The sequence below is a fragment of the Neophocaena asiaeorientalis genome, unplaced genomic scaffold (genome assembly GCF_003031525.2).
Source record: "Neophocaena asiaeorientalis asiaeorientalis breed wild unplaced genomic scaffold, Neophocaena_asiaeorientalis_V1.1 scaffold124, whole genome shotgun sequence".
NCBI classification, from domain to species: Eukaryota; Metazoa; Chordata; class Mammalia; order Artiodactyla; family Phocoenidae; genus Neophocaena; species Neophocaena asiaeorientalis.
Window position 1 is genome coordinate 6516416 of NW_020174135.1, and position 23134 is coordinate 6539549.

The following is a 23134-nucleotide window of genomic DNA, read 5'->3' on the forward strand; positions in this document are numbered from 1 at the left end:
AAAACTGTACTTTGTTCTGTTAAGGTTCTACGCTCTGTTTTCCAAGGGGGCGGATAAACAATATACGTACTCATGCTTAAAATCAAGGCTGAATAGAACGGGCTACCTTGTCATCTGGTAAAATCGAGAAGGCTCACATGGTGTAACCACAAGCTCACCTTCCCATTCTGCTCCTGTAGAAGAAGTCCCCTAGCCAAACCACTCAACGTATCCAACGGACCCAGCACATGCCTGCTTCTCCCTGAGTAGTGAGTTTCGATTCCCTGCCAGCCCACAGAAACAAGAAACAGAATCATTCAAACAAGCCAATCACATGCTCCAGGGGGAACCTCACCCCCTTACTACTACAAGGACTGCTTCCTACAGCCGGATTATCCTTTTCACTCCCAAGTATAATCCCGGTACATCCTGCGTGGCATGCAGGATCCTCCTCTCCCAGGCTGTGAATATAGGGGACTCCTGAAATTGCTGTCGATTTCATCTGTCCAAAGTCGGGGGTCATGTGTTCCACCATCCACATAACCCCAGGGCAGGAACACCTTCCTCACCAATGGCGTCAAGAGGAGGCAGTCAAAACATACCTTTAGTTAAATAACTACCTAAGCAAGAAACCTCTAGAATCTTACAGCATTTCCGTAAGTATTTTGCACTTGACTGGACAGCGTTGCTAGGTCTCATGGGGCAGGAAGGAGCAGCAGTTACCTGTGCAGGACCATCTTCTCACAAGCCACGTATTAAACCAGGATACAAACAATATTGTACCACCTGGTGGACAAAAAGGAGGCTAACTGGGCTACCTGATTACAATCGTGTGAAAATAAAGAGTATTCTGGCTAAAGAGACTGAGTTGATTAGAGTTTGGATTAAAACTTAGAAGCTTTGAAAGAGATGTTTGTCATATTTACTTGTTCATAAGCCAGTATTTTGAGGAAAACCTCGTAACGTTTAACAGCATCTAGTCTTTTTGTTTGTTTTCATTTTTGGTTGTGTTGGGTCTTCATTGCTGCACACGGGCTTTCTCTAGTTGTGGCGAGCGGGGGCTACTCTTCATTGTGGTGTCCGGGCTTCTCATTGCGGTGACTTCTCTTGTCGCAGAGCATGGGCTCTAGGCACGCAGACTTCAGTAGTTGTGGCACGTGGGCTTAGTAGTTGTGGTACACAGGCTTAGCTGCTCTGCAGCATGTGGGATCTTCCCAGACCAGGGCTCGAACCCGTGTCCCCTGCACTGGCAGGCAGACTCTCAACCACTGCGCCACCAGGGAAGTCCAGCATTCTAGTCTTTTGCAGAACACATTTTAGGAACACTATTTACACTCTTGGATCCTATGTACACCTTGACCACCCATCTCCACGTAGCAAACAGAGCCATCTATCTCAAATCCCAGTAGGACCATGTCCTGCCCCTGCTTGAATTCCTTCGGTCTCTCTCCATCCCCTGAAAAAGCACAAGCTACTAAGTATCGCATACAAGGCGTTGAATGACCTGACTCCCAGTCCCCTTCTTCAGTCTTGTCTCTCATGGCTGACAGTGGCTTTTCTTTTTAGGCAAAGAAAGAATGAGTTTGTGTACAGCCCGAGGAGAAGTACTGAGTGGAGAGGAAGAAGTTAAATATAGATGAGGGAGGGGATGAACAACAGAATGCTATATATACGAGAGAGGGGGTGAATAACAGAATGATATTCTGGACAAGGTTGGAGCTGGGCTCGAAGACTTAAATAGAGACATGGCTCCCACTTCAATCTTGACATAGCGGAGGTAAGATACAGGCTGCAAGAAATGAATGCTGGGGTGGAAAAGAAGCAAGATTGTTACTGAAAGCCCCTATGTTCTCACTCAAGTAGAAGAAAGATCATCTGCTGAGGCTGAAGGGAACAGGGATTGAGCTAGTGTTTTGAAGAGCAAGGTGAAATTTGGGATTTTATCCATGCAAACAGGAGGTGGATGTTACTAAGAGCCCGCTGAGGGCCAGTCTGAGGAAAGGCTCTAATGTGTAAGGGTATGTGCTTTAGCCAAACGTAATGCAGTTCCACCCAGGGACGGAACTATCTAAATAGGGAATGAATTATTTCATTTCTCCAAAGTTATTGTTTAACCAGACTACTCAGTGAGAAGTGGTTTCCAAGATAACTGATAAAAAATATAGTTCCTATCACTGAAGAAATAGGCTCATTGGATGTGATGGGTGAACCAAAGAAAAGAGAAGGACACGACTTGGAGATAATGAAAGCTCCTAAAGAGCAGAGATCTGAGATCAAATACAATATGGACACCAAGGGGGAAAGCGGGGTGGGTGGGAGGAACTGGGAGACTGGGATTGGCATATATACACTATTGATACTACGTATAAAATAGATAACTAATGAGAACCTACTGTGTAGCACAGGGAGGTCTATTCAATGCTCTGTGGTGACCTAAATGAGAAGGCAATCCAAAAAAGAGGGGATATATGTGTACAAATAGCTGATTCACTTTGCTGTACTGTATAAACTAGCGTGCTACCGTAAAGCAACTACACCCCAATAAAATTAATAAAATACCATATGGAGACCTGAATCGGTGGTAAGATTGCGCTCTTATAATGGACTCTTAATATTTGCCATATCCGAGATTAGAATACTTCTAAAGGATAAGACGGTCTAGCCAATCTCTCAAAATCCCCCATAATTATGCTAATGGTTGGAGTAGAGAGAGAGATTATTAAATCGTTCCCAAATCTTTAGTGAATGCGGAGAGTGTATCTTTTATGATATTTTGATCTTAAGTGGCAGAAAAATCTAAGGAACCTAGAGAATTTATTGGCTTCCGTATCTGAAAAAATTATAAGGCTGGTTTCATGGATTTAAGGGTTTAAATGATATTATAAAGAGTATATCTATCACTGAGTTCAGCTTTCCTATTCTTTGCATGTTGACTTTACATCAGTTTCCACATGGCAGCCAAAAGTCTGTAGCATCTCCAACTACGTATCACATTATATGCAAAGGTGGCAGGAAAACACCTCAAATCAAAGCACTAACTTTAGCTCTGATTGTAACCCAACCTTCAAACAAACACCATCTAGAGGTTTGGGGGCACTAACTGACCAGAGCTAAAGCATACTTTCTACTCCTAGAAAAGAATGCGACCTCACGCAAACCTGAAGAACTGAGACTGAGGGAGGCACAGATCTCAAATGGAAGTCATGGTCTGTTCAAAGAATTAAGATGAACGAATGGGGAAAAACCTCCTCAAGCCACCATTCCTCTAGAGCCTCTCAACCTCAAAAACCATATGATTCGAGCCCCAAGATACTGTACAGAACAATTTAACCAGCTATGTTGCTCCTATATAATAAGAATTTCCAACTTCCTAACCCTCCACATAACCTCAACTCAGCCTAATTCATGTTTTACAGTCTGTCACTTTCAAAATCCCACCATGGTACCAATTTCCATTTCAGTTAAGGTTAGTTGCAAGAGAAACCAAAAGTACATATTTCAAACAAAAAGCAGCAAAGAAATTGAAAGGAAATATGGGAAATCAACCCATTTTTTTCAAAGCCTGAAAAATCAGTCTCAAAGCCCACAGACAAAGGCAATTCTGAATGTTGGTTATCAAGAACTCAACTTCACTTTCATCATGGAAATACAGGATTGAATAAGCTCCCATCTTTTTCAACGTTTTATGTAACTGTGTCCAAGACTCCATTTCCAGGGAAAAAGCAGTTGACTGGCCTAGCTCAGGTGATGTAGATCATGACTAGAGGAGAGGTGGGCACATTAAAAATCATGTTAGAATGATCCAAAGACTAAGAAGATGTTATATTATCAGGATACCAAAAACAAAAACCTGGCCACTACAGGTAGTAATGCAAAAGTCTGTTCTGCTGGTGAGAACAGCAGGAAAGCACAGAGTACAGTGGTAATGTACCCAAGCAGCATGCTGTACACCTTCAACTTACAACGTTATGGGGCTCAATGATAGCTCAGTAAAAAATTAAATAAAAACTCAGTATGAAAAGTAAATTCAATTCACAGGGGAGGCAAGAGGGGAGAATTAGCATAGAAAGTGGTAAAGCCCGAGAGTATAAGCTTCAAAGGAGAATGACTACAACCATAAAAGAGTAAGGAAACATCAATAATCATCCATTATTCTTGACAGTATTAATGAAGACTGGAAAGAGAAGCCAGGGGAGGGGGTGTTTTACAGGGCAGTGGTGTCTACGTGGGAGATCAAGGGTTTATCTAGGAAAAGGGCACGGCGAGAATTCTTTGGAAGAATGATTGCTCAGGACTGGGTAGACACCAGGGAGAAAGAGGAAAATTGCAAGACATCATTCAACCAACAAATAGCTTAACATGTATCATAATTGCTCTCGCGGTAGGACATGGGCACATTTAAAAGATGTATAAGATACAGTCCCTGACTTCAGGTCTATAGGCTCTAGCGATTCATCACTGATTAATAGAACTTTCTGCTATGATGGAAATGTTCTATAACCTGTGCTGTCCAAGATGGTAGCCATTAGTCACATGTGGTGACTGAGCACGTGAAATGTGGTTACTATGAAAAGAATTGGCTTTTGAATTGTATTTCATAATGAATTAAGTTTAAATATACATAGCCACATGTGACTAGAGGCTACGGTATGAGACAGCACAGTTCTAGATTACAGCGTCATACAAAATAAAAGGTGACCCTTACAAGATAAAATAGCATTAAGTTATAGTCTAAAATCCTCCAAGTTTTGTAAACATGAATTTACAAGAGGCTTTAGATTATACTTGCATGAATAAGAATTGAAAAATGATTGTTAAATTCGTCAAAATTCCTATAGGTAGCTTGATAAAAAGGTGGACATAAGTCATCTTTTAGGAGGCTAGTGCATCTTAGAATGTAACTAGCTACAAGTGGTATGACGGCATTCACAGGAGAGAAGGCAAGGTCCAGAAAATCACCCGAACTAGGAACATTCACGGCTCTGAAGCTGACAGCAGGGGCACACACCCAAACCTGAGGCTATTCCAGAGGTAACCATAGACGTTCCTCTGGAACTAGTTATCCTGATTTTGTCCTCCAAGTTTCTTGTGAAAACTGCTTCTCTAATAACTGAGGATTTCTAGTACATACTCTTTTTATTCCCTCTACCTATCAGGTACTATTCCTACTGATGTAGTTAATAAGTGGTGCGATCCGATCAATTTGCATTTGTACGCCTACTGACTTCGGTCATTTGGAGAAAATTGCTTCAGAGGTGACTGCCTTTTCTTTTCTGAAAACAGTCCTACAGAGGTCACCAGGTGAACTGAACAAAAATACCTAAGTTGTCAAGGAGTTTCTTCTTCATATTTCATTTCCCCTTTTAACCAGTTTGAAGACAGACATAGTCAATTTTTTTTTTCCATTGAGACATTTTCCCAGGTAGCAGACCATTTGCTAAACAATAAGTATTTGTAATCATCAGTGCAATGAGGGAAGCTCCAGTATTATGCTCACTGTAGACAAGAGATAACTAGTGCCCTGAGTGGTTAAGTAACCTGTTCAAGGTCAAGAACTTGATGTGGTGGAACCAGGACTCAGACAAGGAAGACTGGTTCCAGAGTCTAGGCTTTGAAACTTCTCACCATCCTGCTTCTCTCAGCTCATACCTACCCATGCACGCTCACACATTCACAACCCACACCTGGCCTTGAAGACATGAACGTCCTCAACAGAAGGTCTGCCGTGAATAGAAGAGTAGGGATGTGGAACAGCATTGAATGTTTCTGTAAAGATATAGTCCAGAATTACTGCAGTGTGGATTACAAAGAAAATGGCAGAAGGTTAAAGATACAGACAATGGTGAAATCCTAAACAGCTTATAAACTAGGCTTGAAAGTTTAATCTGTGTACAATGGACTGATATTTTCTAAAATGTGTATTGAAACACAGTCCCAGTACAAGCTTAAAGATTTAATAATCAAATAAATTATGGAAGTGCTGCATACTATGTCTGTCTGGTACATACAGTGCATGTGGTCTCATTAAACACACTGAGAAGGCCTGCAATTAAGAAGCTGAGCGTTGTGTAACTCTACATTTTACACACTATTTGTGAAATATGCCTCCGTGCATATGCTTATCTGTAGAATCTATTCGCAGGTCCACATGATATACTTTGAATCCCTTCAGTGAGCACAGGAGGATTTTAAACCAGGGACCATTTCATATTACAGATACATCACTAACCAGAAGGGGAAAGATGAAGTTAAAGAAAGTGGGGTTTTGGGGGAGGGGAAAACAGTTAAAATATGAATGTAGGAATGAGGCAGTAGACATAGAAACATGAAAATGAGCAAATTTGTGACATACTTAAGGAAAAAGGACTTAGTGACTAATTTGATATGGGGAGTTAAGAGGTATGGATGAGAACGTTTTCTAGATTTCATGGGTGTATAATGGTAGCACTAACAGGAAGAGAAATAGGCTTCGTTGAAATAAAACAAATAGATATTCATGCACATTAAATTAAAGGTTACTATGGGGCATTTAACTGGAACTATGCAATAGGCTGCTCACATGTTTGCTGCATTCACACCACCTCTCAAACGTCTCATTTTATTTGTATTTACATAATCCTTTGTTTACTGATTATTTCCCTACTAAATGTAAAGTCCTTGAGGCAAACCTGTAATGGATGCTTAATAAATAACTTTTTGTGGAATACATAATTCATGTTGCAGAGAAATTAGTTTTATTGAGGATTTGCTATAGGTTGAATATTTGTTTCCCCACGAAATTCATCAGCTGAAATGGAATCCCCAGTATGACGGTATTTGGGGGAGGGGGTTGGGAAGGCAATTAGGTTATGAGAGGGGAGCCCTGATGGGTCCCCTGGTGGGTCATGAGGGGTTAGTGCCTTTAGAAGAGACCCTAGAGAGCTCCTTTGTCCTTTTGGCCACGTGAGGTTAGAGCGACAAGACAGCCATCTCTGAACCAGGACGAGGGCCCTCACCAGACGCCAAATCTACCAGTACCTCGTTCTAAGACTTCCAGCCTCCACAATTCTGAGAAATTGATTATGCTGCTTACAAATGACCCAGGCTATTGCGTTTTTATTGTAGCAGCCCAAGCTAAGACAGTGGGACAATTTTTTTTTTTTTAGTAACAGATGAGACCTTCCCTCTCCTATACAGAGAGCCCAGAGGACCAAACACCTTAGTCCTGTCACAGAATAGGGTGGGCTGAGATCGGTGCACAGGTTAACAGTCCGTGTACCTTTGCCTCAACCCGTTTTAGGAAAAGGATTCTTCAGAATTCCCAATAGACAAGTTTGCCTCTCCACCCCTGGGGGCTGCAGGAAACCTGCTCTGACTTGCAGATCTCTTCAGCCTCCCACTCTGAGCTTCTTTAACATCTGACAAAGGCCCAAGGTAGACACAGGCTGAGTGTGCGATGTGCTCCAGCCTCTGGTTTATCAGACACCCCGTGCGTGGTGTTCTGTTACAGCAGCCTGAAAGGACTGTGACAGGGTATAAATGGTACGGTGAAATCCAGTAGCTTGGCTGCAGGGTTTAGTCCCGGGGGCAAGGGGCAATGCTGTGGCCACATCTCCTTTGTCCCAAAGTCCACGGAGAGGACTAGCCTCTCCATTCTGGACCTAAGAGGGTTCCTCCTTCTATGAGGTCCTACCAGGATGCTCGAGAAACTGGGCACATTAGGGTCCAAAAGAAGGGAGAAACATCATTTATATCATGGCTGGCTCTTGGTCTGAGCCTTCGGCTTTCTGCATTTCCCAAGGGAAGCTCACCCAGCTATCATGGGACAAGGATTTGGGACAGGAGACAGTAATAAAGTACACCTGGCAGGGAGACATTCTGCCTTTCTTTCCAGAAACTACGTGCGATAGTGGGTGATCTGCAGAGTGCAGATGTGGCAAATGCCAATCATTCTACAAATGTGACAGATTAATAGATATTGTATCTACCTATAACAATCATATATAGGCAAATTGCTTGATGCTTTTGAGTTCCTGGGATGACTTCACACACTGAACTCTTTCAAAAGCAAAAAATGATGACAACATCTAGGTTTCTATATTGTCAGTTCCATGCCTGCATAAATAAGACAAGGTCTAAAATATTAGCCAATCATCTTTTGAAGTCAAAATGAGTATCAAATAGGTCTGGCATCTAGTTAACACGAGTCACATACTTAGTGTACCTTAAGAAACCCTTCTCACATCATTTAGTAAGGAACTACTTTAAAGTCCACTAGAAAACATGCAGTATTCTCAAATACCCATCGACTACTTTTATTTTTCCAGTACTTAGAAGGACACCAGTCATAATGGATTAAAGACCCCAAATGAGGTCCAGAATGACCTCATTTCAACTCAACTGTAATTGCAATCACCCTATCTCCAGATAAGGTCACATTCGTAGGTACTGGAAGTTAGGATTTCAATGTATCTTCTGTGAGGACACAATTCAACACACAACATGCACCTTGCCAGGATAGTATTTGATCCACATAACAAAATTTTACATCTGATGAGGAGAAACCTGACTTGAGTTACCATAGCAGATAATCCCAGCCTGTTAACCTCTAAGGTCGTAGATCCAAGCTGTTTAAGGACATGTACCATCACTTTGGCTAAGATACTAACAACATGGACACAGATGTAGCCTTAATCTTCCTCCAACCTTCCCTCAAAGAGATTTGCCACCACATCCTAGGGTAACTGATGCACCAGGGAAGAAAACCTTCTCACTTTTGGAGGGGCTTGCAAGAAATTGGTTCTGAGTTGAGGTTAATCTAGAGAGACCCCAAATATCACTGTGGTGTGATCAGAAGGGAAGTTTGTGAATACCAGATAATAAGTGGAGTTTTGACCCATTAGGGCTGAAGACTATTTTTGTGGTTACTTCCTGAGTTCCTCAATTTACAAAGAAAAAGAACATATTCAGCAATTAGCAGAATCCCCATCTTGATTCCCTGGTTCATGGAGTGAAGGGTATGGAAAGAAGAACCCGATGAAAGCCCACTGAGATTCCTCTCTTTACCAAGATAGTAAACCAAGGGCAACACAGTGTCTCTGGAGGAACCTGGAAGATTGTTCCACCACCAAAGACTTCAAAGATGGTGGTGATTCCCATCACATCCCAATTTAACTCACTTGTAGAATTTATGAAACTTATTTACATCATTTTCTCCCTTCTCTTCTTGTAATACTCTGCCTTCCACCAACCTGGTGACTTCAGAAGCTGCTTTATGATCTCTTCCTATCTCTGAAGTCATTCTCCATGTTTACCTCTAACAATCTCTTTTCACAATGCCTTTTACCTTCTCAAAATCCATTAGTTCTACTTCCACTCATCCCAGTTACAATCTGAACTTTATCATCACTCAAAATTAAGTCATGTCGCTATCTGTAACTCTGATAATTCCCCTTTTGATCATAGTCTCATTTCTATTTCTCTGCTTTCAAATTTTTTAATTAGAGTCTTCCATTATCATCACTCTATTATCCAATGCTAAGTAACCCCTAGTAAAATTTTACTTTATTTCCAAGAAGTAGTAATAAATTGATGTTTGGGACCACTGTAAATTTATGCAATCATACTTTAGGTGAACTCTCACTGATAAACTGGAAATTCACTAATCCAGGCTTTACTGGTATCTTAATGCATTTCCATAGTACCTGACCCAAACTTTCGATTTTTTTACCCTGTAAATCTCCATTTTGTTTTAGAGAAAACTTTCCCCTTTTTTACGTAAAAATATTTATATTTTCATCCTTCTCTCCTATCATTTGACTCTGAGAAAATATGGCAAAATACTTGAAAGAGTGAGCAGCAGCTGGTCCATTTAGTTTTTCCAAATGTAAATAATAACCAGACATGTAAATTCACCACCATTTATTCACTCCTAATCTCTTTTGAGCAATGGCAGTGCTTCATTTTTGCCTAAATCATTTTTCGTATTATATTCTTCTTGCTTTCAAGTATACAGATCCAACCAGGAAAACGCAACCTCACTAGGTATTTCAAATAGAGGAGATCTATTGCAGGAGATCTGTAGATGCTTAGATTCTGTAAAAGCCCACATAGCTGGTATCCATGCTTCTGCTACAGGACACTATATGGCCGGTGTTCAGAATGCCAGAAGCTGGAGATAGACTAACTGTTGCTGCTAGAATAACACTGACAGCAACTGGAAAACCAGGAAATCCCTCTTCTCTTTCTCCTCCTTTGTACAATCTTCTCTAGTACTTTCTATTAGCAGAACCTAAGAGCATGCTGTTTTTCAAGCGAATCTGGGAAATACCATTTGCGGATTCGCAGCCTCATCGTTACGAAGTTGAGCACAAAAGCATGGGCTTGAAGCAAAGAGACTACAGGGAATTACTAGCACACCATGGCAAGAAAGTGTCTTTTTTCGAGGCTGAGACACACCACCGTTCAATAGTGAAAGTTCACTTAATAGTGTCAGTTCAGCTTGGAATTAAAATCCAGCTTCACATTTTCTAGCTAAACACCAAACATCTCCTTCTCAGTTCCTTCCTCTGTACAATGAGAATTAAAATGCATTACTTAGAAGGATTCTGAATGGTTAAATTGAGTAAGGAATTATATACAAAAGAATACCCAACAAAAGGATCATACCCCCATGATCAAGTGGGGTCTATATCTGGAATGCGAGGATTCTTCAATATACGCAAATCAATCAATGTGATAAACCACATTAATAGAAGAAAAACCATATGGTCATCTCAATAGATGCAGAGAAAGCTTTCGACAAAATTCAACAGACATTTATAAAAACCTTCTAGAAAGTAGGCATAGAGGGAACTTTCCTCAACATAATAAAGGCCATATATGGCAAACCCACAGCCAACATCATCCTCAATGGTGACAGATGCTTCATTTGCAAATATTTTCTCCCAAAGGATTAATCTCCAAAATTTACAAGCAGCTCATGCAGCTCAATATCAAAAAAACAAACAACCCAATCCAAAAATGGGCAGAAGAACTAAATAGACATTTCTCCAAAGAAGATATATGGATTGCCAACAAACACATGAAAGAATGGTCAACATCATTAATTATTAGAGAAATGCAAATCAAAACAAATAAAGACACAGACCTACTAGAGAATGGACTTGAGGATACAGGGAGGGGGACGGGTAAGCTGTGACAGAGAGTGGCATGGACATATATACACAACCAAAACTAAAATAGATAGCTAGTGGGAAGCAGCCGCATAGCACAGGGAGATCAGCTCGGTGGTTTGTGACCATCTAGAGGGGTGGGATAGGGAGGGTGGGAGGGAGGGAGACGCAAAAGCGAAGAGATATGGGAACATATGTATAACTGATTCACTTTGTTATAATAGCAGAAACTAACACACCATTGTAAAGCAATTATACTCCAATAAAGATGTTAAAAAAGAAAAAAGAGTACCCAACAACTAGTAGGCACTCAAGTGTCTACGACTTTCCTCCCTGTTGTACTCCCATGCACCTTATGGCTCTTCCTGTTTCTCCCTATTCCAATTGATATTTCTATTTCTTCTCCATTGAATCATCTTTGTACTGTTTGTTTGAATCCCCAATGCCCTAAACCTGGACCTATTCTTCACTCCTTTTATATCCCTTACCCTGCAATTCATTTAATTACAATTTAAATCTCACTTCTACGTGAATGACTCCCAGTTCTGAATATTCAATTCAGACTCTCTGGAGTTCCAGACACACATATCCAGTTAGTCACTGAAGAGCACCATCTGATCATCTGAAGATACCTTAAACCCAGTATTTCAAGGTGGAACCCATACTTCCTCCACCCAAACCAACACACACACACACACACACACACACCACTACTCTAGCTCTATTTTCTTTGGGAGCTAATGCTAGTCCTAAATACTCAAGACAAAAGACCCGATAGAAATCTTTCAAATACTCTTCCTTCACTCCATTTAGCCAACTTTGTCCCATCAACATTGGCTGTGTCTCAACGTATTTATCAAACTCGACCACTGCAGTAGTACCTAACATATTACAAACATGTCTTTTACTGCTTCTATGCATCTCACACACTATCGTAAGGTTACTCTTCCCAAAGTGTAGTTTTAATAGCATTGTCCGTCTTTAATGTTAGTAGCATTAATATTTTTATTTCTGCCTAGTGAATTAAAACTAAACATCCACCCTGGCATTCAGGGCTATTTCTAGTATATATCTAATCTAATGTTTTATCATTCCGTTTCTCTATACTTAAGAGTCCACTCAAAAACAAAAACAAGAAAACTCTACTCATTCTATGGATGCTGTTCCTTCTTCTTTTGGTCTACACAATACTATTCACACTTCTTTTAGGACACTTCTTCTAGTTTACTTTCATATGCAGTAACTGGAGAACAAAAGTGGGGAATACCTTTACTGACAACACAAAAAAAGAAATAGACATATATATCTTTGAACCATATTGTTTATTTTTAGGAACGGGAGATTTGATCATGCTAAAAGATTGTGATGCCCAGATTTACAAAGGCACAAAAAAAGAGTATACTCATGAGAGTAAAGCCTAATATAAGGACATTTCCAGAAATACCCTGAAATTTCTACTTTCTTGGATTAAATAATAATAGGGCCAAGGACTGGGTCTAAATTTACATAATCTAAAATCTGAGAGAAGAGTGTGATTGTCAATCTGTGTATATTCAGAGACTCCCCTTGGGAGCAAATGCTATTCAACCTAGGAAACACACTGCCTGATACTTCCACCTGGAGTGACGTCCTGCTGGCTCTGGATCAGAGACATAGCTACTGGATCAAGGAGGAAGGATAGTGACAAAACTGTTCTTTATGCTGCTTTGTCCTTGTCTTATCCCATCTATTAAGCAGTAAAATGTTGGAGAAATGAGATTCATGAGTATATTTCCACAACTTACAGCGAAGAGTCTTACCCAAAGTAGGTTACTGGTAAGTTTGTTGAAAACGATCGTTGAATTTTCTCATTTCGAAAAACAGAAATTTGTCTAATTGTTTAGACAAGCTCTCATCAACACATCCCAAATATCATCTTTCTGGCAGAATTCTTCCTCATCCATCTTTCATCAGAAAGTAGTTACTGAGAAGGTCTCTGCTGTTTGCAACTGTGATGCCTGAGCAGGAGCCCAGGACTGCTGCCAAGTTTGTTTGAAAAAAATAGTTGCTAAACCTACACAGCCTCACGTGGCCAAAACATTCTCTATTTGCCAGTATAGTTACAGCATAATTTCTGATTGTCTAAAGGAATGATGATATGAGTACACCAAGAACAGGGTGTTTGGTATGGGTACCAAGGGGGGAAGGGGGAGGTGGGATGAATTGGGAGATTGGGATTGACACGTATACACTGTTGATACTATGCAGAAAACAGATAACTAACGAGAACCTACTGTATCGCACAGGGAACTTTTGGAATAAAGTGACCTACTGAAATCTCAATGTATTTTGTATGATTAGCAAAAGATGCTTTTGGTTTTCCCCCTGTTCGTGTTTCTCTGTGGTGGCTATGCCTGATTAGGAGAGGCCCTGGTGAGATACGTTCAGAATTTCACAATACGTCATCTCCCAAGAAGGGTCTAAAAGTGACGTAACTGAATAAATGGAGTTTGAAGCGAGCTACTTGCAGAGTAATAACAGAAATTTTGAACATAAAGTTGCATGGTTGCCCGGTCCCCTGTGGGATATTGTGGCTAAGAAAATTCTATTATCCAGATCATATTAATATCGGGATAAGAAAAGGATGTATCAGGAACTTATTAAAACGAGTGCCACTGTATTACTCTGGGTAAAAAAGATGATCCGGAAATTACTATTGGGTGCCTCTCCTCCTCCTCATCAAGCATCAGTCGCATTTTAATTGTAGGATTTGTGTTTCACTTCCTGGTTTTGCCTTTACTTTTTCCTTGTCTGTTTTATGGTGATAAAGTTTGCTGCTCTTAGGGCCTTACTGCCAGCTTCACGTCCTCCAGCAGTGCGTACGGTGGCCACCAGGGAAATTACCTGATGGGATAGCCAAGATCACGTTCAGGACTGAGGGAGTAACTTGAAAACTTCTGATGTCTTCTTCAAATCTTATCATTTAAAAATGTCCACTTTTAATATAGTTTCCACTATTACTTTATTAATATAGAATAGTTGTATAATGTGTAAAAACCTGTATACAAAATAAATGATATGTATATGCAACAAAAAACTTATGTAAATACTTGTAACTTTTACTAATGAAGTGTGTGATCAAAAACATTTGGACCCTACTGTTCTCATGAGCCAGTTAGTCACAATCCTTGATGTAGAGGAAAAGGGAAAACCAAGAGTAATCATCCATGCCGTCAGGAGGATTCTCTGAAAACAGTTCAGCAGTATGTGTTATCTGAAAAGTTTGGAGGTCATAAGCCATCAGTAACATAATTAGAAACCTTACCAACTCTGGGTGACTGATAACTAGTTTCTGAGCCACGCAGTTACCCTGACAAGGTGGTGTCGTGCTGCCTTTCACCAATGACAGCTCTGCCAGGACGAGAGAAGCATCTCAAACCATTCCCTTAGTGTCTCCTCTTTTCCTAGTACCACCAAGTTAACTAACAGTCTCCAATTCAGGCTCAGTTTCTGCCAATTTCCAATTAATTCTTGAGCAGGAAAGATGGGGCTACATACTAGCTGGGCAATACAGATAAGCTGTCCAGCTCCGAGAACAAGGTGCGGCAGCCCCAGGACCATTCCTGGGCACCACAGTCTGTCCCCACCTCCAGTTCATCTGCCTGTTCCTTTGCACTGGACCTCACTTCCCATTCTCTCACCAGCTCTCACCTGCCTACAGGTGCTGGAGCCTGTGCTGCACTAAGGACCCCTCCAGCCTTTGCCAGCATCCTCTTGGTTGGATAAAGTATATCTCCTCAAACACATTATTGGCTCCAACTGTATTCTCAATGAGCCATGCCTCTACCCAGACTATGTATAGACTGACTGCCTAGAACTGTCAGCCACCATTCCCTACCTACACAGCCCTGTGCATCTAAGCATGTTCTAGACACTCAACTAGGCACTGATAGTACAGCACTGAAGAAGCCAAATCTGTTCCACAGAACTTATAAGAGGAACTCTCGTGAAGGCTGATTCTCACTCCCCCATAGTTGCCCTAACTCACTTGACCTTAGGTGTTCTCTTGTTTATGAAAGTAAGCACATGTGGTAAACATTATAATGGACTATTAAACTAGTCACCAACCATACTTCCCCCCCACCAAATATTTTTAAGCTCACAGAACTTTCCAATATATTTGTATATATACAAGTACATATATAATTACAGTATATTAAATGTATTAGCCTTAAAAAGCAGAAACAAGTATATTCTATATGCATTGTTCTGTAATCTGTGTCTATTTCAACATCACATGAAAATCTCATATCAGCATATACCAGTTTTATTTTTTCTTAGGGTAAGCTGTGACAAAGTGAGAGAGTGGCATGGACATATATACACTACCAAACGTAAAAACATAATACTCCATATAGAAAGAACACCAGCTGTTTCCCTTAGGGATTTATTACAGAGCTGAATTAATTCTTCTTGTTCTAAGTTCTTCCTCCATTTTCCCACCAGTTCACCCAAAGTCTGAGTAAGCTTCAAAATCACGGCCACAGAAATGGCTAAGCACGTATACACAAACGCACATATACAAAAATAAGTACTTTTGAAATACGGAGGCAAGATAAGATAGGATATTGAAAGCTACGGAAAAAAACACTTCCAAAAATCAAGTATCTCTTATTAATTCAGGAATTCTGTTTATAATTTTAATAGTGTGATTTTGTGAGAGTAAATGATTTAAATACCACTGTCATTAATTTTAAAGCACTTTGTTTTTAAAAGGGTTAAATAGAAGATAGATTTCAAGGTTAGGCTGTGTTTGGCCGATAAACTTCCACGTCAGAATAGCATCGTTCACTCTAACATTAGGATTTGCTGCAGGCGTTCTTGTATCTAAATGGAGCATTCCGCAATGCAACTTGGGGTACAACCATTAGTTATACTATGAGAAAACTGATTTCTGTGGGTAACAGAGTAACACATGATGCAGTTCAGCATCCATGAATTTAGAGAATATAACCTGGTAATATACTGAATGCTTATTGAGCAAAACAGAAAATTCTCATCTTGGTAAGCCACTGGATCTATGGCCTTCTTTGCCCAAGAAGCACTCCCTTGAAAAAGCTCACATGAGAAAATCACTTTCAAGATAACATTCTTCACATTTACGAGGTGGTATTTCTCCTACACTATAAAATATATTTTAATTATGATATTAGGTCATCATTTTATACTAGAAAGGGACCTGGATTTGGACTCAGACAGTACCCCTTGATTTTTGGCTAGGGCCCTGAACATGTTCTATTTTTTTATCTCTCAAATGGGAATAGAAAACTTGGTACACTCTTAAACTGGTGCATAATAGACATAGAAGCACTCTGCATTATGTAAAGCACAGAAATAAACTAAAGTGTCAAAAAAAATGAGGACATTAGGGCAGAAACAAGGCTGAATACTGTGCCCGGAACATGAATGCGTATTCTTTATTTCTGCAACAAAAGCTGAAATGAAACTGGTGGCAATGTCCACCATGGACAGGAAATTGGCCTCGATTCCCACTGTGCTTCTGATTGGCTGGGCATATGGAGTACTTGAGACATGACAGAAGACCTAACAGTTGAAATATGCCAGGAAGTCTCTCTTAGCTTTATTCCAAAGCTGATGAATCGGTTTGCAGGGCAGAAACTGAGACACAGATGTAGGGAACAAACGTATGGACACCAAGGGGGAAAGCGGCAGAGGGTGGGGTGGGGTGTGGTGTGATGAATTGGGAGATTGGGATTGACATATATACACTAATATTATAAAATGGATAACTAATAAGAACCTGCTGTATAAAAAATAAATATTAAAAAATTAAATGAAATATTGGTAATATTCTAGGCAATTTCCTTAAAATCTCACATGATTATATTATGTATGAATAATAAGCACTATTGTAAAGGATATTTTCCTTCACAGTCAACAACTGTTGGATAAGATCTGAGTCATAGATTTTACAGAAATGGAGAGTTGGAAGATGTGAGGAATCATGGGAAATTTGTAATAAACTAAGCTTTTATCAAAATGCTGTGTCCAATAAGCAAATTGATTGTTACCAAAAGATCTTCAAATCCTTATCAGGATTTTGCATAAATTTTTTTTCTGTATCCAATTACACATCTATTCATACTTGGGTCTGTGACCACATTCTTAGCAACCAAAATTATATAGGGTGTGTAGGACGCTCAGCCTGGAATGGAAGGAATGATAGGATTCTTTGACTGAGAAAGGGATTGCAACCCACTTACTTTCTAGATTGAAATATACTATGAAATTTGAGGAATATTATAAGCTTCATGACATTATCACGAGTCTGTTGAGATGCTTCCTGATTTTATAAGAAATGTCCATGTAAGCTATTGGCTAGGCTGAATTTCCGTTGGGAGGCTCTGGAAGGGAAAATCTGTTGCAATTTTTTTTTTTTTTTTTTAACATGCAGAGCTCAATTCCTTGCAGTTATAGGATTTAGGTTCCTGTTTCCTTGCTAGCTGTCAGTAGAGGCTGATTTTAGCTCCCGGAGGTGCCCCCATTCTCCACCCTTAGCCCCCTCCATCTACAAGCCCACAACAGAGAGTCAGACCCTTCTTGTTCTTGGAACTTTTGACTTCCATTCTGTGCCCAGCCAGAGAAAGCTCTCTGCTTTTTAAGGGCTCATGAGCTTAGGTCAACACATCTGTGTCATCTTCCTATCTTTAGGTCAACTGATACAGTACTTTAATTACAAGTGCAACATTTCTTCACAACAATACCTAGGTTAGTATTTGATTGAATAACTGGGCAAAGATGTGTGTACAACAATGGCCAAGAATTTCAGGGTCACCTTAGAACTCAGCCTACCACACATCCCCAAACTCTACATAAAGTTATGTTCTATGTACACAAGTTTGCATTCCAAGAAATTCCCCTTTTCCCCTATGATCCTATGAACAAAGGAGCTCTCTGAGTTATCGCAGGACCTAAATACATCCTAATGGAAAGAGCCCAATTCTGTATCTGAGCCTCCCTGGTCTCGGGTCTGAAGGCCAGGACCAAAGTCCAATGTCCTTAAGTTCTCAGTAAACATGGCTCCCCAAATGCCTTTGGTGACATCTGACTCTAGGGTAGAAATACTCTGGTATAGAATATGGAGAGCCCCAAATTGCTGGCTTTCTACATGCTTATGTGTTGTCCACTGCCCATTTTTAAAACATCTGTTCTTAGAATCAGTGAATAATATTTTATAATATAAATACAGTACTTAAAACTAAACAACTAACACTCCTCAACTCCTGACCCTATATAGTTTAGGCCAAAAGTATTTGTAATATTTTTTAAAAATCACAGGAAAATTCAAGGGCCTGATGTTTGATATTTACAATATTAACGTTTAGTAATTTCCTACTGCTTTGTAATTAGAGTCGACTCCTAAGGGGTAGAACATAATTGCTCATTTTGTAGACATGGTACTTCTGGATCAAGTGATTAAAATATTTATACTACACAGCTTGTTCATTTCACTTATAGTAGCAGATTTACTTTGATTCTCTGTGTATCAGTGTTTTTGCTTTTCTTCTCTAAAATGGCACTTCAAAGAAAATAACATCATAGTCTTAACACCTAGTTGTACATTTGAAATAAAATGGTAATAAATTAATATAGAGCCTGGTCTGTGTTTACTGTAAATATATTTCCTATGTACAAGATGTAAAATACAAACAGACTTAATAGTTAAAATCATTGAGTAAAACTTCCCCAAATTTTATAATTTGCTAGTGATGTATGGTTTAAAACTTTTCATCTATGTTAGAAATATTTTTAAGTATGGAAAATTTTCCTAATTGTGATGAAAAAATTTAATAATATAAATAACTTATTGTCTTACCTTCTAGCATGGTATATACTGTTCTTTTTTCTTTCACATATATCTATGTATATTTACCTTGGAGAATTTAAATATTCAAAATGGAATCTGTGCAAATACTTTTCTAGGTTTTATAAGTTCCTTCCTGTATTTTAGCTTGCAGTTTTAAGTGTCAGATGCTGTGTTTGGGGGAATACTTTAATTATTAGATCTCTGAACAGTTTAATGAAAGTAGTCCCCAAAATCACACTCAGGGAAAGATCTATATTCGGAAATTGGTTTTCAAAGGGCTGCATTTCAAATTACCTGAGTTACAAGGTCAATAGCTAGTAAGGGAAGTAATTATTCAGGATTGAGAATGCACAGCCATGGTCTCATCCACGACTAAGTAAATTAGCTTTGGGCACTCCTGACTTAAGCTAAAATAAAGAAGTGAGTATGAGAGGTTTAATTAAGTGACCAAAACACAAGCTCCCAAGTCCCCTTTTAGTCATCTGTACAAAACTATATTACTGAAAATCAAATCTATCCACAATCAATTTTAATGTCATTTCTGAAATACATTGAGGAAACAGAGTTCAGCCTGGGGGCCGTTGAGTTTGTATCTGGAGCCTTGCTGCCCTAAGGAGAGGTTCAAAGATGGAAGGACTGTCAGAACGCGGCACCCCGTTACCACTCAACATCCACTGCCTGTAGTGCCTGACAACATGAAAGAAAAGAAAAGAGAAGCTTGTCTAGTTAGACCCTAATATCTCCTAGATGACATTGTTGTAAATCCCTTAAGCAAAATAGAAAACAAGAATTAAGTTAGGAAGAGAGACATGACCAAATATGAATGCACAAAATCTCTGGCCAAAGATCTCTGTGGTCAACATTACTGATTTCACCTGGAGGCAAAATGTTCCTTGTAACAAACTAACCAAAAGAATCATTTCCAGAGGATGGGGGGAGGGGGAGGGGAGAGTAAAAGAGAGGGAAGGGAACACCTGCAAAGCATCAGGTAAATGGGGAAAGAATCCAGTAGAAAACCAACAATAAACACTGGAGCCAAGATGTGAAGCTCAATTTGTTCTCATTTTTAAGATGTCATCTCATTAAAAAAACACGTTAATAAGTTTAAATTAAACATCACTACATATTTTGGGAGAAAGCTGAGTCCAACATGGAGGCAACTCTAGGGCACGTTTTAGAGTTTCTCTGAATTCCTAAAGCTTGCCTTCAAGCTGAGTAAGGAGAAGGCCAGAGAACGCGTCCAAACTCGTAAAGACATCCAGGTAACAACAGGGCCTTCAGGGATAATCGGTGTGTTGAACGGGTTTCTCTCCACACTCAGGTGTCTGCGCACACTCCCAAGAGCACCAGTTTCCAAAGAGGCTGGTCGTGAGACGAAGGTGACCTTGCCCCCCGACCAGGGCATGGACAACTGCTCTTGTCCTTTTCTGGTTCCATGTTCCCACACTCAGAAGGTCTGCTACGTGTCAGCCACTTAGACACCATAGCCAACATGACCACCAACCAGCCCCAATCCATTATCCCTCCATCTCTCTACCACTTGGTCCTTACTTCACCTTCAGTCCAGTCACTTCTTCCTTCCTGTTGTCACAAGTTTGTGGAAACTGACAAATGTATGACAAGATGCTGGTAAACACACTCTCACACAAACAAACCAACCCTAGTCCCTCATCAATGAGGTCTGCTGATTTCCAAGGTCAAACACTCCCATCAGGGCTGATCGCAGGCTGCCCACCTGACCTCAGGAACAGGAAGTTGGGAGGAGATGTGCACAGCTGTCTTTCAGGGCCCAGAGCTACCCACCACAGCTCACCTCTGAAGGTAAGCTGAGGAGCCCAATGAAAAGAGCTTTGTCAGTTAACAGCCAAGAGGCGAGTCCTTGAAAGCCACAGAAACCACCATCCAGCCTCTGTCTTCTTCACACCCTGAGGTGCTGGATTTCAACTTAATAGATTATTTGATAAATATACCTCCCTCGGACTCTGTCCTTGCTGTCCCTGGAAGTGTATGGTTTTTATTGGGGGATACATGGACCTCAAGGAGTTCCCTTCTCAACCCTCAACAAGCATCTCTACAGAACCCTTTCCTTTACTGGAAAGACAGATTGCGAGATGTAGGGCTAATTATTTTATCCCATTCATTTATTTCTTCAACATTCATTTTAACAGAATCATTGCTCCTACTGTCGGAAGTTTTTCTCACCTTTGTAGAGATCTTTGTTCTGTTCTCTATGCCCCTGCAGAACGTATTTCCCACCTGCCTTAAAACATCTAACGCACTGGAATTACTGTTGTACTTGGAGGAGACTGTAAGCTTCTTGAAAACAGGGAGATCTTTTCCTCAACGTTGTATGCCCAGAGCCTAGCAGCCAGCCCGGCGCATAGGAGGAGCTAGGAACCACGGAACGAGGGTAGTGGACAATAGAACGTACACTGTCCAGGAAGGCAGGCAGACTGAGGGCACGCCCAGCTCTGCTAACTGGTTATGACATCTCCATCACTTATTTCATCTCTCAGGCTCCAGGGAACTGTTTATAAAATGAAAAGATGAGTGGGAACTTTTTCAGGATACTTTTAATACTAAATGCTTACAAATTTAACTCATACTTCTACCGGGGATGACACTAATATCTACTAAAAAGATATCGCTTTCAAGACCCAGGAAGAAAACCGATAATGCCAACGGAATTGAAAATAAATCCTTTTGTTCTCAACAATAAGTGATCTTCAGTATTTTGTTGCCTCTCACTGAACAGAGACGACACATGAGGGAAACGAATGAGGCGGCCTTTACTTCCTTAGTCGGCCAGCCCTTTGTGTCTGAAACGCTGCTGGTACTTTTTCACATGCTAAAGGGAAAAACGAGGGCCAAAACCCACAGATATTTTTGAATCAGCTTTTATTTTTCCATGGCCAGGAAAAGGAACTAGATGAACCTCATTCCTGATGGTTAACGGAAGACTTGACCCAAAAGTCAAATTTAATATTTAATGAATGTCTGCTGAAATATTTCATTTGCCATTTTATATAAATATAATTCTTTCAACCTGGATGAATTTCAAATTGTAAATAACCCTGAAGGAGTTAACACCAGTGGTTTGCTGCTAAACAGCCCCATGGCTCCCGGATGAAAAAAAGTTAAAAGTCCTGGCTTTTAGCATTTGCTGATTTCCATGGCACAAATACTTCCACAAGGGTCAGTTTCAACGTAGTAACTGTTTAACAACTGGCTCACTAAATTCCCAAGTATTTAAGATTTGGCTTTCCTGAGGGGGTAGCAGAAGGCTCCAGCACACCACCAGAACACACAGACTTCACAAAAATTTATACAGTACAGCTCTGAACCTCTGCTCTAAAATGCTGCTACAGAAAAGCGTAGCCCCTGAACCGACAGCACTGGCAGAATCTCAGACAGGTATTGGCAGTCTTCAGTGCTCCTGGCCTGTCACCTTTTTTGTAAATAAAGCTTTATTAGAACAAGCCGCGTCCATTTGTTTACATATGGTCTATAACTGGTTTTGCACTGCAGTAGCAGAGATAAGTGGAAATCTTACGGCCCACAGAGCCTAAAATAGTTACTATTTGGCATTTTAACAAGAAAGATTACCAAATCTCCCAACTAGGAGGCTGTTGGAAATGCACTCAGGCCCCACCCCAGACTTACTAACATAATCTCTATGTTACAAGACGTTCAGGCAATTCTTATGGAAATTCAAGCGTGAAAAGCATTGCTCTGGAGCCTGCTAGGATAGGAGGAGCAGAGTAAGGGCCTCACGGATGTGTTATCAGGGCAGGCTTCTGCCAGACACAGAGTCGGAAGGAGGTTTTCTTTAAGGCAGATACTGCAAGGAACTGGCTAAGAAGCCTGCAGGGAGCTGGCAAGGCAAGGTCAAAACCCATAGGGTAGGGGCTTCCTTGGTGGTGCAGTGGTTGAGAGTCCGCCTGCCGATGCAGGGGACACGGGTTCGTGCCCCGGTCCGGGAGGATCCCACATGCCGCGGAGCGGCTGGGCCCGTAAGCCATGGCCACTGAGCCTGCACGTCCGGAGCCTGTGCTCCGCAACGGGAGAGGCCACAGCGGTGAGAGGCCCGCGTACCGCAAAAAAAAAAAAAAAAAAAAAAAAAAAGGGGAACCCA